The 17,703-nt window shown below is 36.7% G+C and overlaps 1 long non-coding RNA gene across 1 annotated transcript in view; it reads left to right on the forward strand.

Annotated features, from left to right (window-relative positions):
• LOC110349523 (uncharacterized) overlaps nt 1–17,116 on the forward strand; it is a 38,430-nt gene extending 21,314 nt beyond the window's left edge. Inside the window, exons 2-3 of the long non-coding RNA XR_002395547.2 lie at nt 16,762–16,834; nt 17,010–17,116. This is a non-coding gene — a long non-coding RNA (uncharacterized LOC110349523). The remainder of the gene's footprint in view (nt 1–16,761; nt 16,835–17,009) is intronic.
• The last annotated feature ends 587 nt before the right edge of the window (nt 17,117–17,703 follow it).

Raw genomic sequence — 17,703 nt, forward strand, 5'->3', positions numbered from 1 at the left:
GCTTCTACAAACTGGAAGCCAAAATAAATCTCTCCTCCTTTAACTAGTGGATGTCAGGTATTTTGTCCCAGTAGCAAGAATATACCTAAGACAGTCTTTGGTGTCAGAGAAGTGGAATCACTGCTATGAGGCTACCTGGCCATGTGGCTCAGAAGCCTTTGGATCTGGTTTGCAAGAAGAGTATGGAAGATTCAATGCTGGCTGAAGAAGCACCCCTGGAATGCTATAGGCTGAGCTTAATAAGAGATTCTGGTCAGAGCTCAGAAGACCAGAATGCTGATGGAAATAGAGCTGGTGAAGACTGAGCTCAGAACATTTCAGTTAGGAATAGGACTACATTGACAGGCAGTTGGATGCCAGGCCATGTGTGTTATACTCTGGCAGAAATGTTGTCTACATTTTGCTCCCATCCTGAGACGTTGCAGGATACTGAGGTTAAGGACAGTGGATTTATTAATTTGACAGGAAAAATTTAAGGCTGTGTAGTGTTCAATGAGTGGCATGGCTATTATTGGGGCCTTTTAACCAGCTATACCATGAAAATCAACAACAAATGGTGCAGCATAATGATTTAAAGTTTTCAGCTTGGCCAGATAGGAAGCTTTGGAAAAGTTACAACCTGCAAAGATGGAACAAAGCATATTCTCTAATAATTTTTGTTATGAAAAATTATTTATCACAGAACGGCTTTTATATTTTCTTTATTATAATAAATCAAAATAAAAAACTTAAAATAATAAAAAATAATGAGTAAAAGACCCCAAGTGCTGTGGAGCAGGACAATAGAAAGATAGCCTGAGGGCATCAGAAAAACAAGCAGGACTTCACCTTTTCAGCATCAAGTTTGCAAAAGTGAAAGACTATTTTGAGAAAAGAGGCCCGGAGCTCCATGTTCTAGGATAGGGTCAGCCTGGGGAAGAGCAGTTGTTTCCCTACAGTTCAGTTCATCACACTCAGCCATGCTGAGGCCTCTGCAAATACCAGGAAGATGCAGAGATTCAGTTACTGCTCTATCAGTCTATTGGGGACCAGGGGGGGAATGTTATGATTTGTATCAGGATGTTTCCCCAAAGCTTCATCTGCTCCTAGATGGATCATGGGGGCATGATACTCATCATTGGATTAGTCCACTGATGATTTTATAGCTAAATGTGATAATCATCAGTATATTAGTCCACTGATGAGTTTCAACCTGGGTTTATGTTGGCAAGTGAAGCCTGGTGGGAAAAGGTGGTCACTGTAGGTGTGGGCTGGACACATGTTCCTCCTCCTCCCTCGATCCCTCACCCGTTTCTGTTTGTCACACTCCTCTGCCTTGGAACCAGCTGACTGTGGACTGAAATCTCTACAGATGGACCCCAAACAAACCTCTCCTGTAACTTGTTGGGTGTCTGGTACTTTGTCCCAGCAACAGAAGTAACTAAGATAATACAAAATGTTTATCATTCCAGAAAATTCCTTTTTGTCCCTTTAGAGTTCTTTTCTATTTCTCATGTTATTTTTAAAATTTTGCCTTTGTAAGCGATTCCTTGAACACAAATACATTCTTTTCAGCATGAAAATATTTGTATACATATAAATTATATGTTTTTGTTTAACCAAGAGTTTTCACAGAAATGTTTAAATTTGACTTTACTATAATTGTGGCCAGATAGCATGCAATTATTTCTTTCATAGAGTAAAATACCAAAAATTATATATATTAGTTTCTTTTCAAATGCATTGGACTACCTGTGATTTTTAACTCGCAAAACCTGTGTTATTTGTGATCCAAAATATGTAGAAGTTGTTAATAATATATAAATTTTTTCAATAGACCTTATAGTAGGATACATAAAGAGATCTGCATTCTTATTTATTCAGAATAAATAAAGTCATAGAAAGAACTTATTTAATCTGAATAAAGGATAACTAAAGTGGACAAAGGAAACTCATCTCCCTATTCTTATATATGTCTATGAGAACATGACAATATTTAACAAATGTTAGATATATTGAAATACCAAGTTAATTTCTAATCATGTGTTTTTTGCTTAATAAATTTGTGTATTTCAAATGCATGCCCTGAAGATCCATCAGTTTCCAGAATGATAAATGAACTCATAGAATTGAAGCTTAGGCAATAATTATGAAATCAGGCTGGGGATGTAGCTAAGAAGTAAGAATGTCTACTGAACACGAGTATATATATATATTTTTTTTTCTTTTTCTCCTTCATATGTCTTGTGAGCACATTATTTGAACTAATATTAATTCTTTTTGCAAAGTCACCATGTTACATTGTTTTCATTATCTTGTATGATTAGTTTATAAGATAACCATTGTACATTTCCATATCTCTTGCAAAGTTGTACTAATTGTCCATGATGTATGTCACTGTCATGTATTGAAAGATCCAAGCACAAAATTCATCCTTGACTCAACAATCAAAAAAAATTATCACTGTGCAGAAGAAAATACCTTTTGTCATCAGAAATTATAATATGCATAAACTATATATTCCTCATATTTTGCCTTCATTTTTAAAGTAAATCACAATTAACATATCCCCTACTATGGAAATCACTTATAAGTATCAACCTTTCTTTTTTTTCATGGATTTTGAATATTATGTTTGCAATTTAATTTTTCCAAAGCAAATTTGTGTTTACAGTTTGAACCCACTTAAAGTAATTTTAGAAGCTATAGAAGTGATTTTGGAGTGGTTATTTCACATAAAATATACTAGGTCCTAAACATTTCTCTATTTACAATACACTGAAGACATATATTTTGTGATTAGACATTGCTTTACACAAAAATTGACAACTGAACTAATGTGTTAGTGCATAGCATAAAATGATAACTTAAACATGGGTCTCAAAATATTTTAGTAAAATTAAAGAGCAAAATATTTCTGATTTTTAGATATTTGTATATTATTCATAATAATTATCTAATTTCTACTCTCACAAACTTTGAACTGATGTTCTTTAGATATGTTATAAACACCAATGTATTTTGCCCTTTCCTCTTTTTATTCTTTTCTTCATTCTCTTCCCTTCCCTTCCCTTCTTTTCCCTTCCCTATCCTCCCTTCTCTTCTCCTCTGTCTCTCTCAAAATGCACCCCCTTTGCTTCAAACACAATCATCACAGCATTCTTGCCACTTTCCAAAGCAGCACTAGAAGTCCTCTTTCATGAGTGCCTTGGTTGTGCAGGTGTGACTGTCTCAATATCTTGAATTGATTCAAAACATTCAAAACCTTTTTATAAAATATATATATATATATATTTTCATGCATTGATGAAGACTTCGGCTGCTTGCATCTCTAGGCATCTATTTTATGTACATCTTTGTGGACAGATGACACTGAGCTGCTCTGTTTCAGCACGGTGCTACTGCACCCAGGCATCTGCCTGCTCCAACACCCGTGGTGAGCAGAGCATACAGCTCAGTGGAAGAGCAGTTGCCTAGCCTGTGTGAAGTCTGGGTTGTGTCCCCTGCACCTCACATACCCCAAAAGGGCATCTTATGGTTTAGATCTAAAGTGTCTTCCAATCAGGACCACGAGATGGAGGGAGAGAGAGAGAGGGAAGAGATGAAGAGAATATAAATAAATTAAGATGTATTATGTCCATATACCAATTATCTGCAACAAATGCACGTGTGATGTGCTAAAGACATACTGTGCTCGCTTCGGGAGCACGTATACTAAAAAAAAAAGACTTGTACTAATAGAAAAAAAGTAAAATGTCTTCCAAAAGTCTCGGGTTCAGAGTCGGGGGTTTTGGGAGCTGATTTCATCATTGCGGCGCTTAATCCTCTGATGAGCTTACAGCTGACCGAGCTGCCAGGGGGATCAGAAGAGACAGGCTGTTGGAGGTGCAGCCTGTCAGGGGCATTCTGGTGTCCGCTCCTCCCTGCTCTCTCCACTTTCTCGCACCATGAGGCAAGCAGATTTTCTACCAAACCCTTTATCATGTCTTTTCTGCAGGGTGTGTGGAATGAATCACCTGAAACTGCAAGCCCAACTAAACCTCTCTTCTGTTAAGTGGCTGCTGTCCAGTATTTTTTTCCAGTTAGGAGAAAGCTGACTAATGCAGACACCTAGTGACAGCTTGCGAATAATGACTCAATGTTATAACAAAGAAGTGTTGCATTCATAGCCATTTAAACATTCTCAGTGGACAGGGGATATTTTTTGATAGTTACTAAACAGCATTTCTGTCCTGACTGCCACTGAGTTGCTTGTTTTAGAGTGTTGCCAGACCTTTCATCATTTTATTTTCAATTAGTAGATCCTTTATAAACACATTTTAGTGATGGCGAGTTAATCCTATTCATTTTATCTAAATTATGATTTTAATGCCAGTTATTTTCTTTCAGTGAAATAGATCTTCTCAAATAGAACTACTTTACGTAGCATTTCTCAACTTTTGAAATCATATAGACATTGCTTTTCTCAGAAGCTGTTTTTTTCTCCACTTTTTCTGAGAAGTTCATTTTAATCCACTATTTGCACCTTCTGTACAGATTTCCTCCTGTCTTTTAATGTATTTATAATGTGTTCATATTTATTCTCTGTTCACATTCAGCTCAAGGATTTTTCTTTTCAATAAAGATGTATTGACCAAAATGCAGATTCTAGCCCAGCCCATTTTTTAAATACTTCTGGAAATAGATTTTATTTTTAAAGCAGTTTTGCAATCACAGAAGGGTGAGGGAAGTACAAAAAATTCCCAAATTTCTCCTCTCTCCCTTCATGCACACCATTTTTGCTTCTATTATTGACATTTGTAATTTAGTGTGTCCATTTTTAAACCAATATTGATACATTATTATTAACTAATGCCAAAAGTATGTATAAGGCTTCACTGTGTGCTTTTTGGGTTTTGACAGATGCATAGTGTAATGCACACATCATAATAGTATAACATACAGTAGTTTTGAGGTCCTAAAAGAGCTCTATCTTCTATTTTTCTACTCTTCTCCCCCTACCCCAGGACATTAGCCACAGTGATCATTTTATTGGGTATATAGTCTTACCTTTTTTGGCTATAGAATTTTTTTACTGATATTTTGCAGAATATCATAGAGTTCAAATCATATAATATGTACATTTTTCCAGACTGCCTGCCTTCCTTCCCTCAGCAAAGCACACTGCTGTGTATAGCTTCATATAGCTTCATAGATAATTTCACTTTATTATTGAGTATCACTTCTTTTTTTTGGATACACCATTGTTTTAAAAAGTATGTCACCTAGTGATTGATTCCACACACTGGTTGATTCCAAATTCTATAATAATTAATAAACTAATATAAACTTCTACAAACAAGCTTTTATGTAGATTTTTCTTTTCAACTCATTTGAGTAACTACAAAAGAGTGAAATTTCTGTACTTCTATTATGCCTTCTTAGCTTCATAAGAAATTATCAGACTGTCTTCCAAAATTACCGTAGCATCTTGCATTTTTACAACTAATGAATGAGAGAGGTATACCTCTCATCAGAGTTTAGTGCTGTTGGTGTTTTGTATGTTACTCACACCAAGTTTGTAGTGGTGTCTTCTTTTGTCTTACTTGCCATTCCCAACAACATATGATGCTGAGAATCTTCTATGTTTATCTGTCATCTTTGTATCTTGTTCTGTGAAATGTCAGTTTAGTATTTGTACACTTTAAAATTGAGGTTTATTTAGATTTGAGATTTATTTTAGATGGAAGTTATCTTGTATGTGTTTTATAGTTTTGGACATTAAATTTAGGACTGTGAGTCATTTTGAACCTTGTGCTTTTTTTAAGCACTGTGTTTCTGAGCAATTGGGGGTCATTACTGAGGATTCAGCTCTTCACTTGAATTAAAATGAGTGCTTCTTATTTTTCTGTCTTCATCTGAAATAACATAGATCCAGTCTCTTCCTACAAAGGAAGAATTATAAATATTCTCTATGTTCCACATTTTTATCCCTAATTTTATTCCCCAGCATTTCCAAAGGTTTTCTTTTAATTTTCCTTTAGAAATCCCAGCCAAATTCTAGAATATATCAAATCTTCTAGTGATTGAAATTCTAGTATTCCTTGTCAACAGGACAGTTTGTCTTCATGCATTATTTCCTAAATTATTATGATCATTTATATTAAAGTTAAAATCCAGTTTCATTTGCTGATGCCAACATGTCAACACGATTTAATGTCAAAACATATCCAGATTCACTTTGGAAGATGCTGGTAGAGAGGGATTCCTAAACTGTAGAAAAGAAAGGATTTCTAAGATTTTATATATATATGAGATTTTATTAAAATCTAAATGGACAAGAATAAAAAGGAATAGGAACCAAAATATAAATTAATAAAGTATATGATCACACTTAAAAATACAATAGAAGAATAACTCTATTATTAAATGATACATAACTAGATAAAATTATGAAGAAATATTTGGTAGTAATAAACCAAGTTTCAGCATAGTGATTCCTTTGGAAGGAATAATTGAAAATATGAGTGAGCCGGCATTCATGACGTATTTTAAATAACTTGAGAATAATTATTTGTAATAACAGTGAAGTTTAAACAGATTATGAAATTATTAAAGCCAAAAAAGCAATTCAGTTCAAGTAATCAGTATTATTGCCATAGCATTATTTTTTCCTTTTTTTTTTGGTAAGGGGATCGAACTTAGGACCTTGCACTTGTGAGGCAGGCACGGTGCCACTGAGCTAAATCCCCAGCCCTGCCATAGCATTATTGTAGCATATGAAATGACCAAAATTATTAAACAAATTTGGATTATAGATTTGTGCTCATCTTTGAGACAGTAGAATATCACTAGAAGAAAATGGATGAAAATACACTCAATTATGGATGTATGGATTATTACATCTATAGATTTTATTGATTTCAGTCTCATAGCTCTACTTCCATTCTGCCAAACAAAACCACCCCATGTGTGTTTTAACTTGCGACTACAATTGAACCAATTGTTGAGTGTTTTTCCTATATTCATCAAACTATTAAAATAATGGTAATGTCTTTTTATAATTTTTTGGTATTGAGGATTGAACCCAAGCTCTCCACACTGAGCTACAACCCCAGTCCTTTTTTATTTATTTTATTTCATTAATGAATTAGTTAAATTATTTTTTTTTGGTGCCGGGGATCGAACTCGGGTCCTTGCGCTTGCGCAGCAGGCGGCGAAACCACTGAGCTAAATCCCCATCCCGAATTAGTTAACTTTTGAGACAGTGTCTCCCTAAATCTGTAAGTTGCCCAGGCTGGGTCGAGCTTGCCATCCCCCGCCTGGGCTTCCAGAGTGCTTGGGATGAGATACCAAGTATGTGCACCAGGCCTGGCTTAGTTCCTTCCTTTCTTTCTTTCCTTCTTTTTTTTTGGCTCTGATGATCAAATACAAAATAAACATTTTATGAAATAAAATTAGTATATTTCAAGATATTTTAAAATATTATTTGTATATTCTGCAGAATTTTATCTGTAAATGGAAGAAAACATTATTCAAGCTGCTTTGACTAACAACAAAAACAACTTGTTTAACTGGAAGCCCAGTAGCAGACAAATCACCTCATTTCTTTGAGATTCCCTGGCTCCATAGCTTTCTATATGCGGAATGTACCTGTAAACTCACTGCTGCAGGACAAAACTAACCAGACGTCACCCCTAAAGCATCGCTTCAGGAGGTGCCTAGTTAGGGTGAGCAATTTCTCACAGGATCACAGTAAATGCCATAACTCTCCATGTCAGCTCTACTCAGACCTGTGATCCTTAACAGACACAGCCAGGGAGAGCTTGCTGCAGGCTGGAAACGCTTATAAAACACAGGGGCGTGAATTCTACACGGAGAGTTCAGATCCATTCTGTCTTGTGTCTGGTCTAAGCTCCAGGAATTTTATAAACTAGTCAGAGATTTGAATATGTATCCTAAAGTGAAAACCACTGTCTTTGAGCGATCAGCCCTGCTCCTGGAACAGAGCATCAGCATAAGATTAACTTCTCACAGAACACATGAAATCCAGAGGAGCAGCCACTGGAGTGAAATCAACTACAGGAAATGGACAGTGGGAATGGGTATATGTCGGGACCACCGGTAACAACAGCCATATGGCTTTCCTAGGTGTATGTTTTAGGATCTATCATCTGAAATTAAAAATAAAAAAGACTAGTCTGGAACAGTCAAGCTACTTATTTAGAATTTATGAGAACACAAGTAAATTTAATAAGTGTAGTTAACTCAGTTTCTGCAATGCTGCATTGATTTATGTTTAAAAAGAGAAAACAAGCCAGCAAAAATGCCCTATAAAAGATCACTGTGTTTGTTCTCCCTATTAATGAAATTTCATGATAAGAGTGGAAAACCACTAAACTATGATTGGCATAGAAGTTGGAGAATTTCTTTATTTCAGTTAAAATTCACATAGTACCCGGTGTTGGGAAGGCCATTGTCCTCAAGTGTATTAACGTATTGTCTAGACTCACTGGCAAATATAACTACATGAAGATATCACAAAATTTATTAAAATATGAATGAGTTGGAAAAGGATAAGCATTTTACCACACTCATTAAGAGCAGTGCGTTAATTAAACACCAAACACATCTGAGGACTATGTGCTGGTGAAACTTTCAGAGATCAGAGCCCAAACTGCAACCCAAACCCACTTATTTATTGCAAGGTGCCAACACTACAGTTAAACCTGATTGCTGGGAGTTTGGTTTAGAAGAAAAAAGCAACTGTACACTAACATCTTTTGTCAAAAAAACCCCCAACAAATAACATGTGTGCCATAGGTTTGCCACACTAGACAGGCTGTAGAAAGTTACCATTTGAGGGAAGGAAGCAGCAGGGATGAGATCTAATCTGGGACACAAGCTGGATCAAAAGGGATGAGATCTAAAATGGGACACCAGCTGGCCAATAGCACAAGGGACCCGGGCACCTGAAAACAAGATAGAGCCTGGGCCAGCAAGGCACTGTACCTCACCATTTCACACACCCCACATTGTGATGTTCTCATAACAATAAAAGTCATGAATAAATATTCAGAAGTTTAAAATCAGATGTAATAAAGGCTTTTGTATCCAGCATTATTCAATTTTGTACACTTCAGTTAGGAAATCTTGAAGAAAAGAATTTAATCATAATAATAATACATCACTCCAAACTGGACTTTATTTTGCTTTCTAGAGCAATACAGAGAGAGAGAGAGAGTGGGAGAGAGAGAGAAAGAGAGAGAGAGAGAGAGAGAGAGAGGGAGGGAGAGAAAATGAATGAATTAGCTTATGCATTCAAAGCAAAAACAAAAGATCATTTGTTTTTATTCACTCACAACCAATAGAAGATAAAATCATCTTTCAATGTCTTGATATGGTCAATTTTATAGGCATCAGTATCACATTTGTCAAAATCTAGCCCATTACTTTCAACATACAACTTTCAACTGACTGGTCAATTTGACTTGGCATTTACCTGTTGCTGAATACATCTCAAAAGATTCAAATTACTGATGTCATTCTTCAGCATCTTTATAGAAGAGAACCCTTGCATTACTTTACAAGCAAACAAATACCTGAGTTTTCAAAATATGTGAAAACATTACAATTTTCTTCAATAAACATTTCAAATTTTTTCAGTGACAAAAATAATTCTTATCTAATGTTTCCAGAACTATATTGAACAAGAGTGGTGATAGTGGACATCCTTGTCTTGTTCCTGATTTTAGTGTGAAGGATTTCAGTTTTTGACCATTGAGTATGATATTGGCTGTTGGTTTTGCATAGATGGCTTCTATCAGTTTGAGGTAGAGACCATCTATTCCAATTGTTTGTAGGGTTTTTATCATAAATGCATGTTGGATTTTGTCAAATGCTTTTTCTGCATCTATGGAGATAATCATATGGTTTTTGTCCTTGGCTCTATTGATATAATGTATTACATTGATTGATTTACATATATTGAACCATCCTTGAATCCCTGGGATGAATGCCACTTGGTCAGGGTGTATGATCTTGATGATCTTCTGCATTCTGTTTGCCGTTATCTTATTAAGGATTTTTGCATCTATGTTCATTAGTGAGATTGGCCTATAGTACTCTTTTTCAGTTGGGTCTTTCTCTGCTTTGGGGATCAAGGTGATGCTTGCTTCCAGGAATGAATTTGGGAGTCTTGCTTCCCTTTCAATTTCACTGAAGAGTTTAAACAGTTGTGGCAGCAGTTCCACTCTAAATGTCTTGTAGAATTCAGCAGTGAAGCCATCAGGGCCCAGGCTTTTCTTAGTTGATAAGTTTTTAATTACATTTTCAATTTCATTGGTTGATATTGGGTTGTTCAGAATGTTTAGGTGGTCTTCGTTCAACTTTGGTAATTCATATGTATCTAGGAATCTGTCCATTTCTTCTGTGTTGTCCATCTTATTGGCGTATAGGTTCTGGAAGTAGGTATTGATGATCCTCTGGATTTCTGCTGGGTCTGTTGTAATTTCACCCTTTTGATTCCTAATTGCATGGATTTGGGCCTTTTCTTTCCTTTTTCTGAGAAGGTTGGCTAAAGGTTTGTAAATTTTGTTGATTCTTTTGAAGAACCAACTCTTGGCTTCATTGATTTTTTTTGTATCATTCTCTTAGTCTCCATTGCATTGATTTCTCCTCTGATTTTTATAATTTCCTCCCTTGTATGAGCTTTGGGGTTGTCCTGATCTTCTTTTTCTAGAAGCTTGAGGTTCAGCATTAGGTTGTTTAATTGGGCTCGTTTTGTTTTCCTAATATGTGTATTCACTGCTATGAATTTCCCTCTTAAGACAGCTTTCATTGTTTCCCATAGATTCCGATATGTTATATTGTCATTGTCATTTAATTGAAGGATCTGTCGGATTTCTTCTTTAATTTCTTCTGTGACCCACTGGTTATTCAGAAGTGTGTTGTTCAATTTCCACATGTTTATGAAATTTTTTGAGTTTCTTTTGCTATGGATCTCCAATTTCATCGCACTATGGTCTGATAATATACAGGGGATAACTTCAATTCCTTTGCACTTACTTAAACATATTCTATGTGTGAGTATGTGGTCTATTTTTGAGAATGACCCATGTGCAGCTGAGAAGAATGTGTATTCTGATTTTATGGGGTGGAAGACTCTGTAAACATCTTTTAAGTTCATTTGTTCAAGAGTTTGATTGAGTTCTAGTATTTCATTACTTATTTTTGTCTAGTTGATCTATCTATTTGTGACAGTGGGGTGTTGATGTCCCCCACTACAATTGTATTAGTGCATATATGACTTTTCATGTCCATTAGTATTTGTTTTATATAGTTTGGTGCACTAGTGTTTGGTGCATAGATATTTATGATTGTCATCTCTTCCTCTTGGATTCTTCCCTTTACAAGGATATAGTGTCCTTCTTCATCTCTCTTAATCAGTGTTGGTTCGAAATCTACTTGAACTGCCAAGGGGATAGCTACTTCTGCTTTTTTTCGGGTTCTTGTCACATGGAGTATTGTTTTCCACCCTTTAACTTTCAGTCTGTGAGTTTCCTTTTGAATGAAGTGTGTTTCTTGTATGCAGCATATTGTTGGATTTTGCTTCTTGACCCATTCTGCCAGTCTTTTTCTTTTGATTGGTGAATTGAGACCATTAACATTGATGGTTATAACTGAAACATATTAACTTGTCATTGCTATGACTTTTTCTTTTTGTTGGGTTCTCCCCCTTTACATTTAATTTCTTGTCATGCCAGATGGGTTCATTCTGCTTTGCTTCCTGGGGTTGTGATCCTCAATGTCTGTTCCTAGGCTATCGTGCAAAATTCTTTGGAGTGCTGGTTTGGTATTCACGAAGTTCCTAAGGTGCTCTTTGTCATGAAAGTATCTTATTTCTCCATCCATTTTGAAAGATAGTTTTGCAGGGTTCATCAATCTGGGTCGGAGGCTGTTTTCTTTTAGGGCTTGGAATATGTCACTCCAAGCTCTTCTTGCCTTGATGGTTTGTGTTGAGAAGTCTGCTGTGATTCTGCTGGGCTTTCCTTTGTATGTGATTTGTTTCTTTTCTCTGACTGCTTGGAGAACTTTGTTCTTCTGTTGTGTTTCTGGAATCTTAACAATTATATGCCTATGTGTAGATTTTTTTGGATCAAGGCTATTTGGAGTCCTATATGCCTCACTTATCTGTATGTCAAGCTCTTTTCCCCTACTTGGGAAGTTTTCTGCCATTATTTCTGTGAAGAGTTTTTTTTATGTCATCTGCACTCTCTCCTGTTTCTTCATTGAGCCCAATCAGTCTTATGTTATTCTTTTTTGCATCATCTAGCAGCTGCTGGATTGATTTCTCATGTTCCCTTATAATTTTGAAGCAATTTTTCTTTTCCTGGTCACTAATTGCAATCCTATCTTCTATATCTGAAATTCTGTCCTCACATTAGCTCATTCTTCTGTGTAGACTTTCAATGGAGTTTTTCATGTCCTGGAAATCTATTTGCATCTGTTTTATGGATTCCATTTGTTTCTTATGTTGGGATTCCATCATGTTCCTCAGCTCCTCTCTAGATTTATTTATCATGTTTTGCACTAGGGGCCCAATTTTTCCTGTTATCTGAGAAATTATTTCTGATTTCATTTTTTCCAGATCCCCTTTTGTTTCCAGTTCAGTGGGTCCAGGTGGTTGAGTATCAGAGTGTTCCATCTCATTTCCCTTTGGGATTGCTGTAGGTGATCTGGAAGTCTGATTTTGAGACTTATTTACATGTTTTCTCATATTGACTGCGACAGGGTTCTGTTAGCACCTGCACGAATTACCTCCTCTGAGCTGGGTGAGGTGGGCCAGGGGCCAGGAGCAGCGGTAGGGATGGTGACCCAAAAACCCTTTCCTGTGGGCTGGAAGCAGCTGGAGGGATGGTGGCCGGGAAGCCCCTTCCTCTGGACCAGGAGCAATGGGATGGCGGCTCAGAAGGCCCTCCTTCTGGGCTGGGAGTGGTGGCAGGGATAGTGGCCTAGAAGCCCCTTCCTCTGGGCCGGGAGCAGCTGGACAGAAGGTGGCCCAAAAGCCTTTTCCTCTGGGCTGGGAGCAGTGGGAGCAATGGTGACCAGGAAGCCCTGTCCTCTGGACCAGGAGCAGTGGGACGATGGCTCAGAAGCCCCTACCTCTGGGCCTGGAACAACGGGACTCAGTACCTTGGTCTGGTGGTCTGGTATCCTCTGTGTCTTTGTAGTGTGGAACCAGGTGGCTGCCTGTCTGTAGCAGGGTGATTTGGCGTTTCTGCGTGACCTTGGTCTGGTGGTCTGGTATCCTCTGTGTCTTTGTAGTGTGGAACCATGTGGCTGCCTGTCTGTAGTGGGGTGATTCCATGCCTTCTGTGCAACCCAGGATCTAGGTAGGGCATGCATAGACCTGCCTTTCTACAGCGGGCTGATTTGGCATCTTCCAAGCGACTCCAAATGACATTATTTCTACAATGATAGATGTTAAAACTAAACTAGAATGATAAATTGCTTCTCAAAAATTGTTTATGAAAATTTCTCTATTGTTAATAAACTTTGTCCCCTATTATCTCTTCTACAGTGTAAAGCAGAACACAAAACGCCTGGACTTGTTAGAAATGAAAATGTACTGATTTTAAATTGTGACTATAATCTAGGTTGGTATAGATCCTAGATTTTATTTCTAACCTTATAACTAACTTTAAATGTTTTGGAGAATCAGGAAAGTGTTAGATCATATTATTTATTAATCATTCACATTCACATGGAGCATTCATAGGCAAAACAGCACAAGGACAGGACCAAGATGCCACCTGTTTGAGATGCTGCATTGTGCATGTGAAGACCCTATATACACAAAGCGCTGAGGGTTGCCCTAATAGCTCTGGGTAGGGGTGAAGGACTGAGGAACAGCACAGAAGTGATGCACTGTGCCTGGTGTTTGGACAATATTTTCACTGTACTGTGCATGTTCAAACTAAGTACCCTTTTCATGAACGAAATTTAACTACTAGCCCTAAGGATCAGAAAGAGTTCCTGAGACCTTGTCTGTACACGTCATTCCTTTCCACTCCCTAAAACATACACTTTCCCAGTAAAGCTTTGGATTATTTTCAATGCCATCCATGTTTACCTTATTTTTCTACACACATTTACAGCATTTTATCTTTCTTATATCCTCCAACCCATTACCATGCAATGAGTCACAAGCTCCATCTCAGAAATGTCAACCTTGATGAATAAGCCAAAATCAAGGCAGACAAGCCTGTCCTACAAGCATCCAAGCTCCTAGGCCAAATGTGCTATTCACCATACCAGAAGAAATCGTGGATGGTTCCTGGCATCCTTGGCCTAACCCTACTTTACCCCTACCCTAGCCCTAACCCTAGGCCTAGCCCTAGCCCAAGCCGTAGGCCTAATCTTAGCCATAGCCCTAACCCTAACCCTAGCCCTAGCCCTATCCCCAGACCCAGCCCCAGCCCCAGCCCCAACCATAACTCTAACCCTAATGCCAACCCTAAGGCTGCTGCCCTTAAATGCCGGTACCTCAAGAACACATTTCTAAGTGACATCTTAGTGCCAAAATGCCTTTTCTCAAAGAAAGCCAATCATCCAAAAAGTAGGAATGCTGCAGAGCCTCAACTTTCTAAATCCTTATCTTGTAAATCATGTAGCAACAGTAAAATATTTAAGTGACTAATATCCTTTGAAAATAGGAGTATTTTACAACTATCACATTTGTTTCCTAAATATGAAAAAGGAAAAGAGGTTTGGAATGACAACCTGCTCACCTAAAAGAAGAGAACCATATTAATTTTGGAATAAATAATTTTTTTATTTTAATGCTAAACATATGACATCTAAATCTAAACATATGACATTATGTATTGCAAGCATGTTAGCCTCAAATATTAATGAAATGGTTCAGAGAATTGAGAAAAATATAAGGCAAATTATTGCCTCTCCTGGACTGATATTCACTAGTACTTCATCTTCCTTTTTTAAGGACTAGAGATTGAACACAAGGCTTTCACAGTGAGTTACATTTCCACCCTTTTTATTTTATTTTTTTTTTTAATTTTGAGACAACGTCTCCCTATGTCAGTAAATTCTCCAGCCTGGGCTCCCCAACTTGTGACCCTCCTGTCTCACCTTCCCAGAGTGCTGGGATTATAAGTTTGTGCCACCGTGCTCGGCTAGATTAGAGTTTCATAGTGCACCTTCATTTCTTCCATGTTTAATCTGTCTTTGCGTTTTCATTTTAAGTGAGTTTCTTTTAGGTAGTATTTAGTTTCTTCTGTTATTTTATCTAACCTGTCTCTGCTTTTTAACTGGAATGTTTAAAATTATTTTTAAGAGCAATCAAAAGAAACAGAAAATCGTCCTATCTGTTTTCTATTTGTTGCATCTGTACTTTGTTCCTTTTTACTTTTTTGTTTTCTTCCAATTCAATAATTTTTAGTTTTCACATTGTCACCTGTAAAGTGCAAGCAAGATTTTGCAGGTTACAGCAGCCTCCCTGATGAACTCCAGGGCCAGGCAGGTCTGGAGCAGGATCTGACTGCAGACACCAGGGAGAATGGTGATGCTGTGAGCCCTGGAGATGAACTTGTCCCATTTCGTATTCAGTCAAGGGCGCCGAACACGGAGACCCGGAGGTTGATATTCATTGAGCTGTAGGTGCTGAAGTTGAAAAGTCAGGGTGCAGAGACTGAGGAAGTTATGCCATATCATCACATGCTCACATTACAAATGAGGTCAAACTACACTTGAAAAGACAGTGACCCCAGGAGAGGCAACAAAAGCTACATGGGAAGGGATAAGTACAGCACTATGGGAGGAGTCAAGCTTTCGAGGGCAGCTGGACCACGCTGTCCTTCAGATACTTCTCATTTCCACTCAGTCCACACACCTGCTCACCAGAGTTTCCTTAAAGTCACTTTGACGCTCTGTTCCTCCAGCTAAATTAGGCCAACTGCACATTGGTGTTTATAATGTTACTGCAATTATTTAGTTCTAGTTTTGTCACAGAAAAAGCAAGACAGAAGAAAATCATCTTGTTTCTTAAATGGCTACAGAAAAGATAATGAAGAATATAACATGAAAAAATGAGAATAAGTATATTTGTCATTATGCTTACTTTATAACTGGAGATAGTAATCATGAATACTAAAATATTTAAAGGTTTAAAAAGGAATAGCTTGTGAATATTTTTCTGATACAATTATGTTGATATCGTTGTTCTTGCCTCTACTGTATGTTTCTTTCACCTTCATCATTTAGTACAACTGGCATGTGTTTAAATGGATGGGTGATTATGTAGCTATCAATCAAAATAATTTGTTTTCTTGAATCAGTGCATATAAAAAGCAATTAAATAATTTGCTACATCTGCTGACTGTCTTGAATAAATCTGATCACTGAAGCTCAATTTTACTTTAAGATTGGCCATCACGTAACTCCCTTAGCTTTCCAGATCATTTTAGCTCCTCTTGTTCAAACATTTAAACACCTTATCAAATAATAGTGACATTAGCAGCCACCATATGCTTCCAGCAGATTAAGTAGGGTACTTTCCTTTGATTCTTTCACTTCATCTCATTAATCTAGGAACTGTCATAATTTCATTCACATATTATGTTGAAAGACATACGAGAACCTTGAGATCAGGTCTTTTATTTTATGAGGCTTTTTAAATTTTTCCTCCTGAGCACATACATTCTCTAGCCTTAATCTCTGATCTTGACTTTCCCACTCAACAGCACATATTGCACCTCCATACCTGTCTCACCTCTCTTGCAGGATCTGGGGTGTGCTGTGGAATTGACATGGATGACAATGATGGTGACTGTGAAGAAGAGGCCCACAGTTTTAGGTAAAGAAAAGCCCCAAATATCTATGTATCTAGATGTACTAAGTGCATGAATGTTTAGAATGTCAACTGAAAAATTAGACATGTAAAATTATTAAAAATTAGCTATGCTACAGTTAATTGAAGATTTAATCTTATATATTTACACTAATGAATTATTGCATTTCTTGTTTAAAAGATGTGTTTGTGATCCAGATTTCCTGGACCTCTATGTGAAATTGAAATTAATGAGTTTTCCTCAAAACCATGCAAAAATGATGGAACACATGTGGATCTAGAAAACAGGTTAGAGGTTCTTTTTCTTTGATTCAGTTATTGTACACGTATAATTTAAAAGGTAATGAAGTGAATACAGCATGCTCAGAAGGTAACTGATAGCTTTGTGTTTGTCCCCAAGTAAAATACCTCCACTTCACATGATTAATTCTATCAAATATCCTGAACCTACATTTGACAAATTTTTATTTAATTTGTACTATTCACTCTTTGTATTTTTAAGCAAAATGGTTCGTTTTTATACTATATATGTGAAATAGTATTATATAGTCTTCTAAAAGTTTTTCAACAAAAACATTTCTGTATTATCAGTTAATGTATATATATGCCACTCAGTTTTAACATTTATAGAACTCCATTTATATAACATTATTATTCTACTGGCAAAGATAATTGAATTATCTGCTTCCTTAGTTTTGCCAAGTATGATATTAATGTTTTCAATAATTTCTCTAAATACAGAAGTACCAGTGCTAATGTAGTTTCCATACCTAGAAATATAATTTCTGGAGTATTGGATTGACATTTTCACATTTAGTGAATAATTGAAAAATGGAGTATTAACATTTTGAACAACAGTGAATAAATATCAGCAT

Source organism: Heterocephalus glaber, unplaced genomic scaffold (assembly GCF_053883595.1).
Source record: "Heterocephalus glaber isolate CG9 unplaced genomic scaffold, H.glaber_assembly_v1.0 deba00000594, whole genome shotgun sequence".
Taxonomy (NCBI): Eukaryota; Metazoa; Chordata; class Mammalia; order Rodentia; family Bathyergidae; genus Heterocephalus; species Heterocephalus glaber.